The sequence below is a fragment of the Lathamus discolor genome, chromosome 5 (genome assembly GCF_037157495.1).
Source record: "Lathamus discolor isolate bLatDis1 chromosome 5, bLatDis1.hap1, whole genome shotgun sequence".
NCBI lineage: Eukaryota > Metazoa > Chordata > Aves > Psittaciformes > Psittacidae > Lathamus > Lathamus discolor.
In genome coordinates, this window is record NC_088888.1 from 67,640,183 (window position 1) to 67,652,529 (window position 12,347).

Genomic DNA, 12,347 nt, shown 5'->3' on the forward strand with positions numbered 1-12,347 from the left:
GAACAGGGAGAAATAGTTTGTGTAGATACAAAGGATCATAAACGTATGTGGCATGTTGAAGAACAAGCCTAATCTGGGGAATTTCAGTTTGGGGAATTCTGGCACACCCTGTCAGATACTAAACACAGTTTAAGGACAGAGAGAAGATAGGTGAGAGATTAGCTGGGGGATAGGTGAGAGATTGGATAGGGGAAAAAAAACACCAAAACAAAACAAATTAATCCAGGGAAAGAATTGCAAGTCTATTCAGTATTAATCTTTCCCCCCCACCCACCCTGATCTCTCTCTCATGATCTGAGAGATCTCATGAGATCTTATGGTCTCTGTCAGAATCCTTGAGGCAGAGACACATTTTTCTTCCAGAAGGCTGCCACATTAGCCATTTTCCTTGTTGGATAGTAGAATAAATCAGTCAGTGGATGGATTTGTGCAGCTACATGTAAAGGTTTCTATACTAGTCCTGCAGTAGCTGGAGCAAAGTTAGTGAGAAAAATTATGTGAGACATGAAAAAAGGTATCAGGGAAACATGAGGCTGAGCAGGTTTATCTTTATCTATAAGACAATAAAAGCCAGGAGGGAAATTAAAGGACAATATCAGCAGACAAACATAACAAAAATACTTGGAGCTGTGGAACAGATAGGAGGGGAGGAAATGGTGAGAAGGCATGTTTAAAAGGAATTGCTCATAATGGATGTGCCTAAATGGGCAGTTGGTAACAAGTATTTGACTTAATAGAATCCATTTTGTATGTTATGTACATTCAAAGACAGCAAAATACATTTTTTTACTAAAGGAGAAAAAAAACCCAACAAAACAAACTCAGCAACAAACCCACAACAACAACAACAACAAACGAACATAAAAAACCCAAACTGAAACAATCAAAAACCCCCAAACAAAATACAAGAAAGGCATAGGAAGATGTCTTCCAAACAAAGACATGCTGCTTTATAACTATTTTTTCTTTAAAGTGTGGATAATATATGTGTGTTTCTCAGAAAATGCTGAATTTCATATTTTAAGTATGAAATTGTTTCTGGAAGAAGAGTGGAAAGTAGGGAGATTGAATAATGTCACTGGTAATTATTTAGAATACGTTCATTCAAATTCTGTCATAAAACTTTCTCAAAAGTGACTGAAACATCAAGCTATATTTCTAGTACATTTGCCAGGAGGGAATAGCAATTGTCACATGCTCTTAGAGAGATACCAGTTTACCAAACCCTTCAAATGTACACTTAGTCACATTCCAGTCAGTCAGAATACTTGAACAGCTAATATAATTCAAGTTACTGAGAGTGAAGCATGTGCTTAGGTGCATTGGTTAATTGAGGCTATAGGGTTAAATTAATTCCCTGGAATCTGCTATTCAGGGAATTGATTTGGTGAAATATTGCTAATTACTTTGAACTTCCATAACTTGATACACTCATGAGGTACATCATAATTCTCATTAGAGAGATGAGAAAATGTCTTTTGCTCAAGTAAACACCAACAACTTGATTGACCAAGATCAGATCATACATTTGGAACTGTAATCTCATAAAACTTCATTCCTTACACCAGATGTTAAACTCTGCTTCTACTTCTCACGTAGTCTCATGTCGGAATATAACAAGTTTCTTGTGGGATTTGCACTTTTATATGAGAATACTAGTTATCACATGTCGTTATACTGTAAAATGCAATTTATTTGCCTTGATGTTTATTTTTGCTGAACATGAGTTGCATGGATGAGGCTGGTTTGAAAATTTTGTCTAAGCAACAACCCTTGCGCACAGGCTGGTTTCTTCAAACATGTATGTATATTACATGATACAGGGTAACAGAACCTTACATATCAGACACTGTGGTGAGTTGACCACGGCCAGCAGCCAAATAACCACGTATCCTCTCATTCACTCCCCTCTCCCTTGGGATGAGCAGAAAAATAGAAGGAAGGCAAAAAGGCTCGTGGATAGAGATAATGACATTTTAATAAGGAAAGCAAAGGCTCTGTGCACAAGTAAAGCAAAAAGAAAAATTCATTCATTATTTCCCGTCAGCAGAGCAGATATTCAGCCATTTCCAGGAAAGCAGAACCTCAGTAAATCTAACAATTGCTTGGGAAAATAAACGCTGTAACTACAAACATTCCCCCTTTCCTCCTTTTCCTTCTGTTGCTGAGCATGTAATATGGTATGGCACTGTATGACTTGGACCATTTTGGGGCAGCTCTCTTGGCTATGTCACCTCCTAACCTCTTGTAAAATACCTCTTGGCTTGGGGGAGAGGAGATAGAATCATAGAATCATAGAATAGTTAGGGTTGGAAAGGTCCTCAAGATCATCTAGTTTCAACCCCCTTGCCATGGGCAGGGACACCTCACACTAAACCATCCTACCCAAAGCTTCATCCAACCTGGCCTTGAACACTGCCAGGGATGGAGCACTCACAACCTCCCTGGGCAACCGATTCCACTGCCTCACCACCCTAACAGGAAAGAATTTCCTCCTTATATCCAATCTAAACTTCCCCTGTTTAAGTTTTAACCCATTACCCCTTCTCCTGTCACTACAGTCCCTGATGAGGAGTCCCTTCCCCAGCATCCCTATAGGCCCCCTTCAGGTAATGGAAGGCTGCTATGAGGTGTCCACGCAGCCTTCTCTTCTCCAGGCTGAACAGCCCCAACTTTCTCAGCCTGTCTTCATACAGGAGGTGCTCCAGTCCCCTGATCATCCTCGTGGCCCTCCTCTGGACTTGTTCCAGCAGTTCCATGTCCTTTTTATGTTGAGGACACCAGAACTGCACACAATACTCCAAGTGAGGTTTCACAAGAACAGAGTAGAGGGGCAGGATCACCTCCTTCGACCTTCTGGTCACACTCCTTTTGATGCGGCCCAGGATACAGTTGGCTTTCTGGGCTGCGAGCGCACACTGCCGGCTCATGTTCATTTTCTCATCAACCAACTCCCCCAAGTCCTTCTCCACAGGGCTGCTCTGAATCTCTTCTCTGCCCAACCTGTAGCTGTGCCTGGGATTGCTCCGACCCAGGTGTAGGACCTTGCACTTGTCGTGGCTGAACTTCATAGGGTTGGCATCAGCCCACCTCCCAAGAGTGAGGGTGGAGTCCCTCACAAGCGTCCCTCTGGATGGCGTCCCTTCCCTCCAGCGTATCAACAAGACCACACAGCTTGGTGTCATCGGCAAACTTGCTGAGGGCACACTCAATCCCACTGTCCATGTCAGTGATGAAGATGTTAAACAAGACCGGTCCCAACACCGATCCCTGAGGGATACCACTCATTACTGGTCTCCAGCCAGACATCGAGCCATTGACCACAACACTTTGTGTGCGGCCATCCAGCCTGTTCTTTATCCACCGAGTGGTCCATCCATCAAATTGATATCTCTCCAATTTAGAGAGAAGGATGTCATGTGGGACAGTGTCAAACGCTTTGCGCAAGTCCAGGTAGATGACAGCAACTGCTTTACCCTTGTCCATCAGTTCTGTAGCCCCATCATAGAAGGCCACCAAATTGGTCAGGCAGGATTTCCCCTTAGTGAAGCCATGCTGGCTGTCACCAAGCACCTTGTTGTTTTTCATGCGCCTTAGCATGCCTTCCAGGAGAATGTGCTTCAAGATTTTGCCAGGCACAGAGGTGAGACTGACTGGTCTGTAATTCCCCGGGTCTTCCATTTTCCCCTTCTTGAAAATGGGGGTTATATTTCCCTTTGTCCGGTCATCGGGAACTTCACCTGACTGCCATGATTTTTCAAATACGATGGCCAGTGGCTTAACAACTTCATTCGCCAGCTCCTTCAGGACCCGTGGGTGGATTTCATCAGGTCCCACGGACTTGTGCTCATTCAGATTTTTAAGATGGTCTTGAACCAGATCCCCTCCTACAGTGGGCCCAAGGTCTTCATTCTCACAGTCCCTGCGTCTACCTTCTACGACCTGGGTGGTGCAGTCAGAGCCTTTGCCAGTGAAGACCGAGGCAAAGAAGTCATTCAGAACCTCAACCTTCTCCAAATCCTGTGTAGCCAGTTCTCCTGAAAGCTTGCTCAGGGGGCCTATGTTGTCCCTAGTCTGTTTTTTGTTTGCTACTTACCTGTAGAATCCCTTCCTGTTCTCCTTAACGTCCCTGGCTAGGTTTAATTCTAACTGGGCCTTAGCCTTCCTAACCTGGTCCCTAGCTTCCCGGACAACATCCCTGTACTCTTCCCAGGCCGCCTGTCCTTCCACTTTTTAGAAGCCTCTTTTTTCCTTTGAATTTTCCTCAGCAGCTCCTTATCCATCCAAGGAGGTCTCTTGCCCCTCCTGTTGCACTTCCTTCTAGTTGGGATGCATCACTCCTGAGCTTGTAGCAGGTGATCCTTTGAATATCAATCAAGAGTCTTGGGCCCTCCTGCCCTCCAGGGCTATATCCCATGGAACCTTACTAAGCAGGCTCCTGAAGAGGCCAAAGTCTGCTCTTTTGAAGTCCAGGGCAGTGAGCTTGCTACACGCTCTTCTCACTCTCCTGGGGATCTCAAATTCGACCATCTCATGATCACTTCATCCAAGGCTGCTCTGGAGTACCACATTCTCAACAAGCCCTTCTCTGTTGGTGAGCACAAAGTCAAGCATGGCACCTCTCCTTGTTGCCTCCTCTATTACCTGCAGAAGGAAGTTGTCTTCCACACAATCTAGGAACCTCCTGAATTGCTTGTGCTGTGCAGTGCCATCATTCCAACAGATGTCAGGGTGGTTGAAATCCCCCATGAGAACAAGGGCCTGAGAGCGTGAGGCTTTTCCTTTCTGTCTGTAGAGTACTTCATTCACAGGTTCTCCTTGATCAGGAGGCCTTTAGCAGATCCCTACAGTAATGTCTCCCACAGCTGTTTTCTCTTTAACCCTGACCCACAAACTCTCTGTAAACTGCTCACCTGTCCCCAGACAGAGTTCCATACTCTCCAGCCTATCCCTAACATAAAGGGCAACTCCCCCTCCCCGCCTGCCGGGTCTGTCTTTTCTAAAGAGCCTGTAACCTTCCATTCCAACACTCCAGTCATAGGAGCCATCCCATCATGTTTCTGTGATGGCTATTATATCATACCCCCATAGATGAGCACACATCTCTAATTCCTCTGGTTTGTTCCCTATGCTACGGGCATTTGTATAGAGCCATCTGAGCCGAAATCCAATTGAGGCTGGCCCATTGGCTGGAGCAGCTGGAATATATGTACATTGTTCAGAGCATTTATTATAGGTGTTGGCAACTGACTGGGTGTGTTGGGATGGAATGATGTCCCCCTCCCCCAACTCATCTAGGTTAAAGCCTCCTTGATGGAGAAAGCCTTGATGCTGTGCAAGCACTGTTCAACAACAACTAAAGTATAGGTATGTTATCAACACTTTTAAAGCTACAAATGAAAAGCACAGCCCGATATGGGCTGCTTCATGCCTGCCATACCCACTACAGACACAATGACCCTCATTGATATGGTCTCACATGTTTATAAATATATAAATAAATGTATAGATGCTCCTCAAAAAGCATCAAAAAAAAAAATTGGTGTATCGCAGCTGTATAAATTGGTTATGTTCAGAGCTGCAAATCTTGTTGGGAGTTTAGTATAAAGTGGAACTAACTTTATAACCAAAACCAGCTAAAAATATAAAGTGAATATTTGAATGCTCATACGTATTTTCACTCATCCAGAGGTATATAAAGTCTCACTTGTTCAGATCTATCACAATATCAATTTTCTGTACTTCGTATTCAACACATACAAAGGTATTATAGAATTATAGAATCATAGAATCATAGAATGGTTATGGCTGGAAAGGACCTCAAGATCATCTAGTTCCAACCCCCCTGCCATGGACAGGGACACCTCTCACTAAACCATCCAACACAAGGCTTCATCCAACCTGGCCTTGAACACTGCCAGGGATGGAGCACTCACAACCTCCCTGGGCAACCCATTCCAGTGTCTCACCACCCTAACAGGAAAGAATTTCCTCCTTATATCCAATCTAAACTTCCCCTGTTTAAGTTTTAACCCATTACCCCTTGTCCTGTCACTACAGTCCCTGACAAAGAGTCCCTCCCCAGCATCCCTATAGGCCCCCTTCAGATACTGCAAGGCTGCTATGAGGTCTCCACGCAGCCTTCTCTTCTCCAGGCTGAAAAGCCCCAACTTCCTCAGGACTGCTGAGTAGAGTGAGAAAATACAGCTGTGTAGATACAATGATTTTTTCCCAGGGAAAATGCAGTTGGATTTCAAAAGAAATTTGCTTTGAATGTTTACTGTATTCTTATAAATTTGAGAGATTCTTTTACCATTTTTTATCCTGTAATTTTTCTTTTCATTTTTATAAACAGCTTTTTAATTTCAGCTTTATAATATCTAGAATAGTATTTAAGTAGAATTTAATGTTCCTGTTATAACATTTATTCCCTTAGAACCGATTGTTTTTCTTTTTCTTTTGTAAATAACAAAAAAGGATGATAATGAGTGATTACATTTCTTTGAAAATTGGGGTGAAATTTCTTTAGAAATGTCCAAAGAGTTATCTCTCAACACTGATAATATGGGTAACAGTATCTTGCAAATATTTAACACTTAACAGTCACTTGTATTCCACTTCAAGAAGAATTTAATTATCTCCAGTCATTACAGGACATGAATATCAACAAACATTATTTAATTTGCAATAATCATATTTAAAAGTAAGCCCTAGGAATTATTTGTACACTACCCACCAATATTCACTTTTTAGTGTCAAGACTTACTCTTATAAATGCTGTCAAATAAATTAATATCCAATGTAATTACATGGAGTTGGTTAAACATTATTTAGCTTCTGCTTTGAAAGGCAGCACTTAGGAGATAGATAAAATGTTAAAACGTGCTGAAAATTTGTATGCCTAATGTTTATTCTGATTCAGTCTTAAATTAATGCAAGTCGCAGACCAAGGATTTATAGAGTGCAGGGTGAGAGACAGAGTAATGAGCCTGGGAGAAAAGGAAAGATTTCAGTAGACCTTAATCAGGACATTTCTCAAAGACCAGGAGACAATAGTAATAAATGGAGAATGACAAGTCTCGTTATATTCTGTAGGCCTAGATCTTACAGTTTATTTGACTGCAACAAGCCTTTATCTAACCATCTGAGTAGAACGTTCAGCTTGGTTTCCCATAGTGGAATGGCTGATTCCTGTTTTTGACTTTCCGTCTTTTCTTGCATGTCCTTGAAGACTGACAAAAACATTCATTTCCTAGATGACTTTCTACTCTGTTTCACTCCATTTTGTTGCTGTTGCATTTTTCTTTTTTCTCCACAAAACAGTTTTCTTTATTTGTCCAGTATTGCAGTTCAGAGTAATAAGAATAAGAATATATGTTTGATTAGGCAAATATTTTCCAGATGGTCACAAAGGTTTCTGTTTACAGATCCTTACTTGAAAAGAGTCTTTATTTCTACTGCTAGTATTTTTGTTTGTTTGGCTTTGTGTTTGATTTTCGGTTTTGTTTTCTTGTTTTTGTTGGTGTTTTTTGTTTGTTTGTATGTTTGGGTTTTTGTTTTGTTTTGGGTTTGGGTTGTTTCAGCGTTTTTTTTTTTTTTAATGGTAGTTGTACCACTTAATTGAAACTTTAAGAAGCAAACAGAATGTCCACAGAAAACTAGTGACATCTAAAATTACCATTTAAAATTGTCTTTTTTCTCAAGCAGGTTTTTTTTAATTTTTCCTTTTTTTTTTTTTCCCCAGAAATGTGGAGAAAAGGAAGTATTCATATAACATTAAGTTTTGTTCTGAATGATTACAGGATTTACCTTGACAACTTGACAACAAAAAATAGAGGGTCAGTGTTTTCCTTTCTTTCTTTTCTTTAGAAAATGAAATACTAAATCCATTTGCTGTGTTTCAGAAATGCTGAAACCACAGTCCTGGGTTTGTTTTCTTTTCAGCTAACTCAAGAAATAAATAGACTTTTGGAAAAAAAAAAGAAAAAAAAAGTCCTAGCAGATATTGCAAATAATACACCATAGTTTTCAGTTTGGAAAAAAAAAAAAAAAAAAAGAACAGACAATAACAATTTTGAATGAATTCTAATAGATCTCATAGCTGGAGTAATTCAGCTAGTAAGTGTTATGGTTCAGACATTCACCTGCTGGTCACCTAGCTGAGCTGGTGAGATCAGAAGAGACAGACCTGTTTATTTTGGTGTCTTTGAATATTCTATGATTATAATCTGCCCTACTGTTTGGTGTAAGTGAATGGTTAATCTCTTTCTGTTTGTTCAGAGCTTAACACACATAGCTGTGTACACAACTCAGCAACTTCTGTGCTTTATATCAGGAAGACCAAACAAGGCAGCTTTGAGTGTAAGAAACTTTCCCTCCAGAGAGATTTATAAACATTGTGATGACCAGCAAATGAGCAGTAACTGACACCTGAAATAAACATGACAAAAATATTTTATTCTTGTAATTAAAAAAAAAATAATAAATTGTGTGAAATAAAAAATTGTGAATACTTCTGCTTGATTAAAATAGGCATTTGGAAAGTCATACACTGACACTGTGCAGTGTAAGACACACTGAACAGTATTGAGATGAGAAGTGGAAATCCCAGTCAAAATTTTAAACCCCAAAAGTTCCATGATCTGCAATGATGAGTTAAAGAATCCATGCAGCTTATTGTGACACATAAAGGTAAGTGTTAAGCTAACAAGACAAATCACATTCTAAGTGAAGCTGTGCTAAAAAGTATCAAAACATTGTTCAGCAAAGGACAGTGGGATGAATTTAAGTGACCACAAAATGGAATAAGTGTATAATGTTCCAATTACTGGAAAAAATTATCACAATATATGCATCACAGGTGATAATGTGATGTACAGTAATGTTAACAATATTTTAAAAGCACAAATTATTCTCAGGTTCCTAAAGTGTTTGAAAGGATCTGAAAATAGCAGCAATTCCACCTCCTTGTCAAAGGGGGGAGGGAAAGAAAAGTAGGGTATGTGTGCAAAATCCCAATGTTAAGAGCAAAATACAACACAAGATGCAGTGAAATATTTTAAATGTTTAATATTGATTCACCAGCTCTGTAATTGTGAGCAATAGAATGAGCAATACATTTGGAGCTGTTCACCATCAGCATAGTTTTCACCTATTTGAAGTGCTTACACCAAATTAAGAAACATAGTATGTGAATGTCGCATTTTAATATAAATGTCTGTGTGACCCTTATGATTAACAGCATAACCAGCCTGTTTGGAAACAACCTTTCTAAATAAAGATTAAAAGATACCATGCAATTTCCTTGAAGATCCATCCCACAGGGCGAATACATTTCAGCCACCACCCTATTGATAATAATAATTTATTGTCTACATAGTCACATACTTGGGGTAAGCAACTGAAAAATTCCTTACTTTGGGCATAAGAGAAAAGTTACAAAGTGTAGGAGATTATTTTCTTTCCAAGGAGAAAAATTAAGAACATATCAAGACCATAAGAATGGTTGCTGGCCCATATATGACCACCAATATCATAAGAAGTGAGATTAGATAGTGCTTACCTCTTAATGGATTTCACATATGGGTTTTTTTCAGTGATCTCAATCTTTCTTACCTTAGAACAATGCTTCTGTGATTTAAATCTCTGCTAAATATAGGCTGAATATATTTTTTTCCTGCCTTCCTGACTCTCTATACTGAAAGATTATATGAGAAAAAGTAAAATCCTATTTTGATGTGAGCTTAAGAGAAAAAGACTTCAAGCAATTACAGCAGAAGAAAATTTTTTTTTTTTTTCCTCCTCCACAAGGCAAGGGCTACTGCTAATGAAAAGTATATTTGATCTAGAACCTGCTCTGGAAACATTCCTAACATAATCATTACCAGGAACTCCAACAAGAGCCTTATATTTAAAAGAATTAGGTGTTCATAATGTCCAGACATTCAGTTCTTTCAAATTAGTGCCTACTTAGAGAAGGCATTGACTTAGGATGAAATACACTCGTATCAGTAATGGTTTTGCTTTACTATGAAAAATTAACATGTTTTAAAGAATGCTTTTATAATAAGATAAATTGCAGTTCTTGGAATGAAACCAAGAGTAAGATTTTAATTTGGTTTGATGCAGAAAAAAAACCTTCTATTAAATTCTGTCTTCAAGAATGTGAAAGGAAAAGCTTTCTGTACAAAGATAACCAGAATAATATCTAAAAATGGGAGATTCTTTGTCTTGTGGATATCCTAGTAGATGAGAGTCATGATGTTTCCTCAGAATATGAATATATTGAAAATAATTTCAAGAGTACTTGAAGCAGATAAGCTAATTCATGATAGAATGTATTTTTAGAACATGGTGGACAGGTGTGCAATGAGGTTTTTTTAAATCACTTCTTATAATCTGTCTTGGGAACTAGTCAGTAGTCAAAGGGAAAAAACATCAATAACTCATCAAAACTCATAGTACTTATACAATAGTTTCTAATAAACACCTAGCAAATCATAATTGTGCTATTGACCTATTACTTGCAGCAGCTATGATACCGTAGGTTGAAATAAGGAAGGTTCTTGAACTTAGTTAATGCTTTTTTTTTTTTTTTCAGCTGGCACAGCAAAGATAGTACAAGACTTTGAAAGCTGGAAGCAATTGCTTCTTTTATCAATTGTCTGATGAAACAATCATGAAGCCTTAATATGTACTGGCTTATGGGATGAAAACTTATTTAAGAAATTTATATCAGTTTGTTCAGAGGTTAGTGTAAGTTCTTCTTACATAAAGGATTTTGATACAACAAAGTTACTATGAATTTAATGTTATTAAGATAGAAATTATTGAACGTGAAATAAATTGATGATTCCAATGAAATAATGATAATAGCTACACTGATGGATGGTTTATCATATTAGTCTTTAAACCAAAAATTTCAAAAGTCTTCTAGAAAAAAAAAAAGGTGGGATGTCTGAGAAATGTGTGTTTAGAAGTTTTCCCAACATAATTCTTTCAATATGTATCTGGTTTTTATTTTGTCAAGACAGAGACTGGGATTATAATGAAGAAAAAATGCTAGCAAGAATACTACAGGAGAGCTTCTTTCTTTCTAGTCATAAAGGTTGTTACTGTTGCTTAATGATTTTACTTTGGTAAATATTTAATTCAATAACCTAAGTATTATTTTCTAGGGAAAGCCCCCCACAACATGGCAATATTAAGAAATTTTAATCTAATTTCACCCTAATCTGAAAACCAACAATGTTTACTGATTTCTAACAGATCATAAAATAGTATAAAGATAATCTCTGTTATGGACATCAAACTAGAAAACAGCAATATAGTCTTAAAAAAATATGTAATTTATATTAGTGAATATTCTTTTGTCATTTTTTTCTTGAAAATAAGTAAGAATTATGTTAAATTTTAAATGCATTGGATTGTGGTATTATTTGCAATTTTTACCTTAAACCTTTAGATACTGTTGGGAAAGGCATAAAGATCTCACATACAGATAGAATATTATGTAGTAGGCAAAAACTACATTCTAATTATTGCAATATATAGAGAGAAGAATGAAAGATAGTCATTAAACACCTTCTGAAGACTGAAGGAGAAATTGTTTCCCTCCTGATTAAAAAATCACCAAAATAATTTAATCCAGATGGCAATAGCTAAAAGTTAATTGAAGAACCCATGCTAAATATGATCTTACTATTGAAACAAATTTCTCAAATTGTAGGGAACAAAAAATAAAACAGAAATTAATGAACAATCAAAGAAGAAACCATGGTCAAGCTAATAAAATTACAAATCTAAAATTATAATTAATTTACAGTTATTTTCTTACTTTTGGCATTACTGAACTCAGTAATAACCTCTAAGGTTTGAAAAACAATTAGGTAAAGCAGATTCTAGAAAATATAATTCAAATGCTACTGGAGATGGAAGTATAGCTAAAGGAGGCTCAGTTCCATGACTGTAAGTCCCAGGCATGGTTTTCCAGGCATTGGTCACTGGAAATTCAGAAATTAATCTGAATATCGTTGCACATATCAGTAAAGATGACTTCATAACTTTCCTGTGAAGTACTTCTCTAAAGTGATTTTATTTAACCAAAATAACAACCTTATCTCAGGGAGCACTGCAAAACCAAAATATTCAAAGCATTTTTGGATAGAGCATCTGTGATAGTCAAGACCTAAGCTTATAATAAAACATGACACATGCTGACAGCGAAAAATTATGAATGTATTATGAATTTTGCTTCCAATAGGGGTATGTTACAACAGAATTTAAAACTGCTTTTGAAAAGCTGTACAGTAGTAGCACTGTGTGTGGTTTAAGCCCAGAGGGTAACT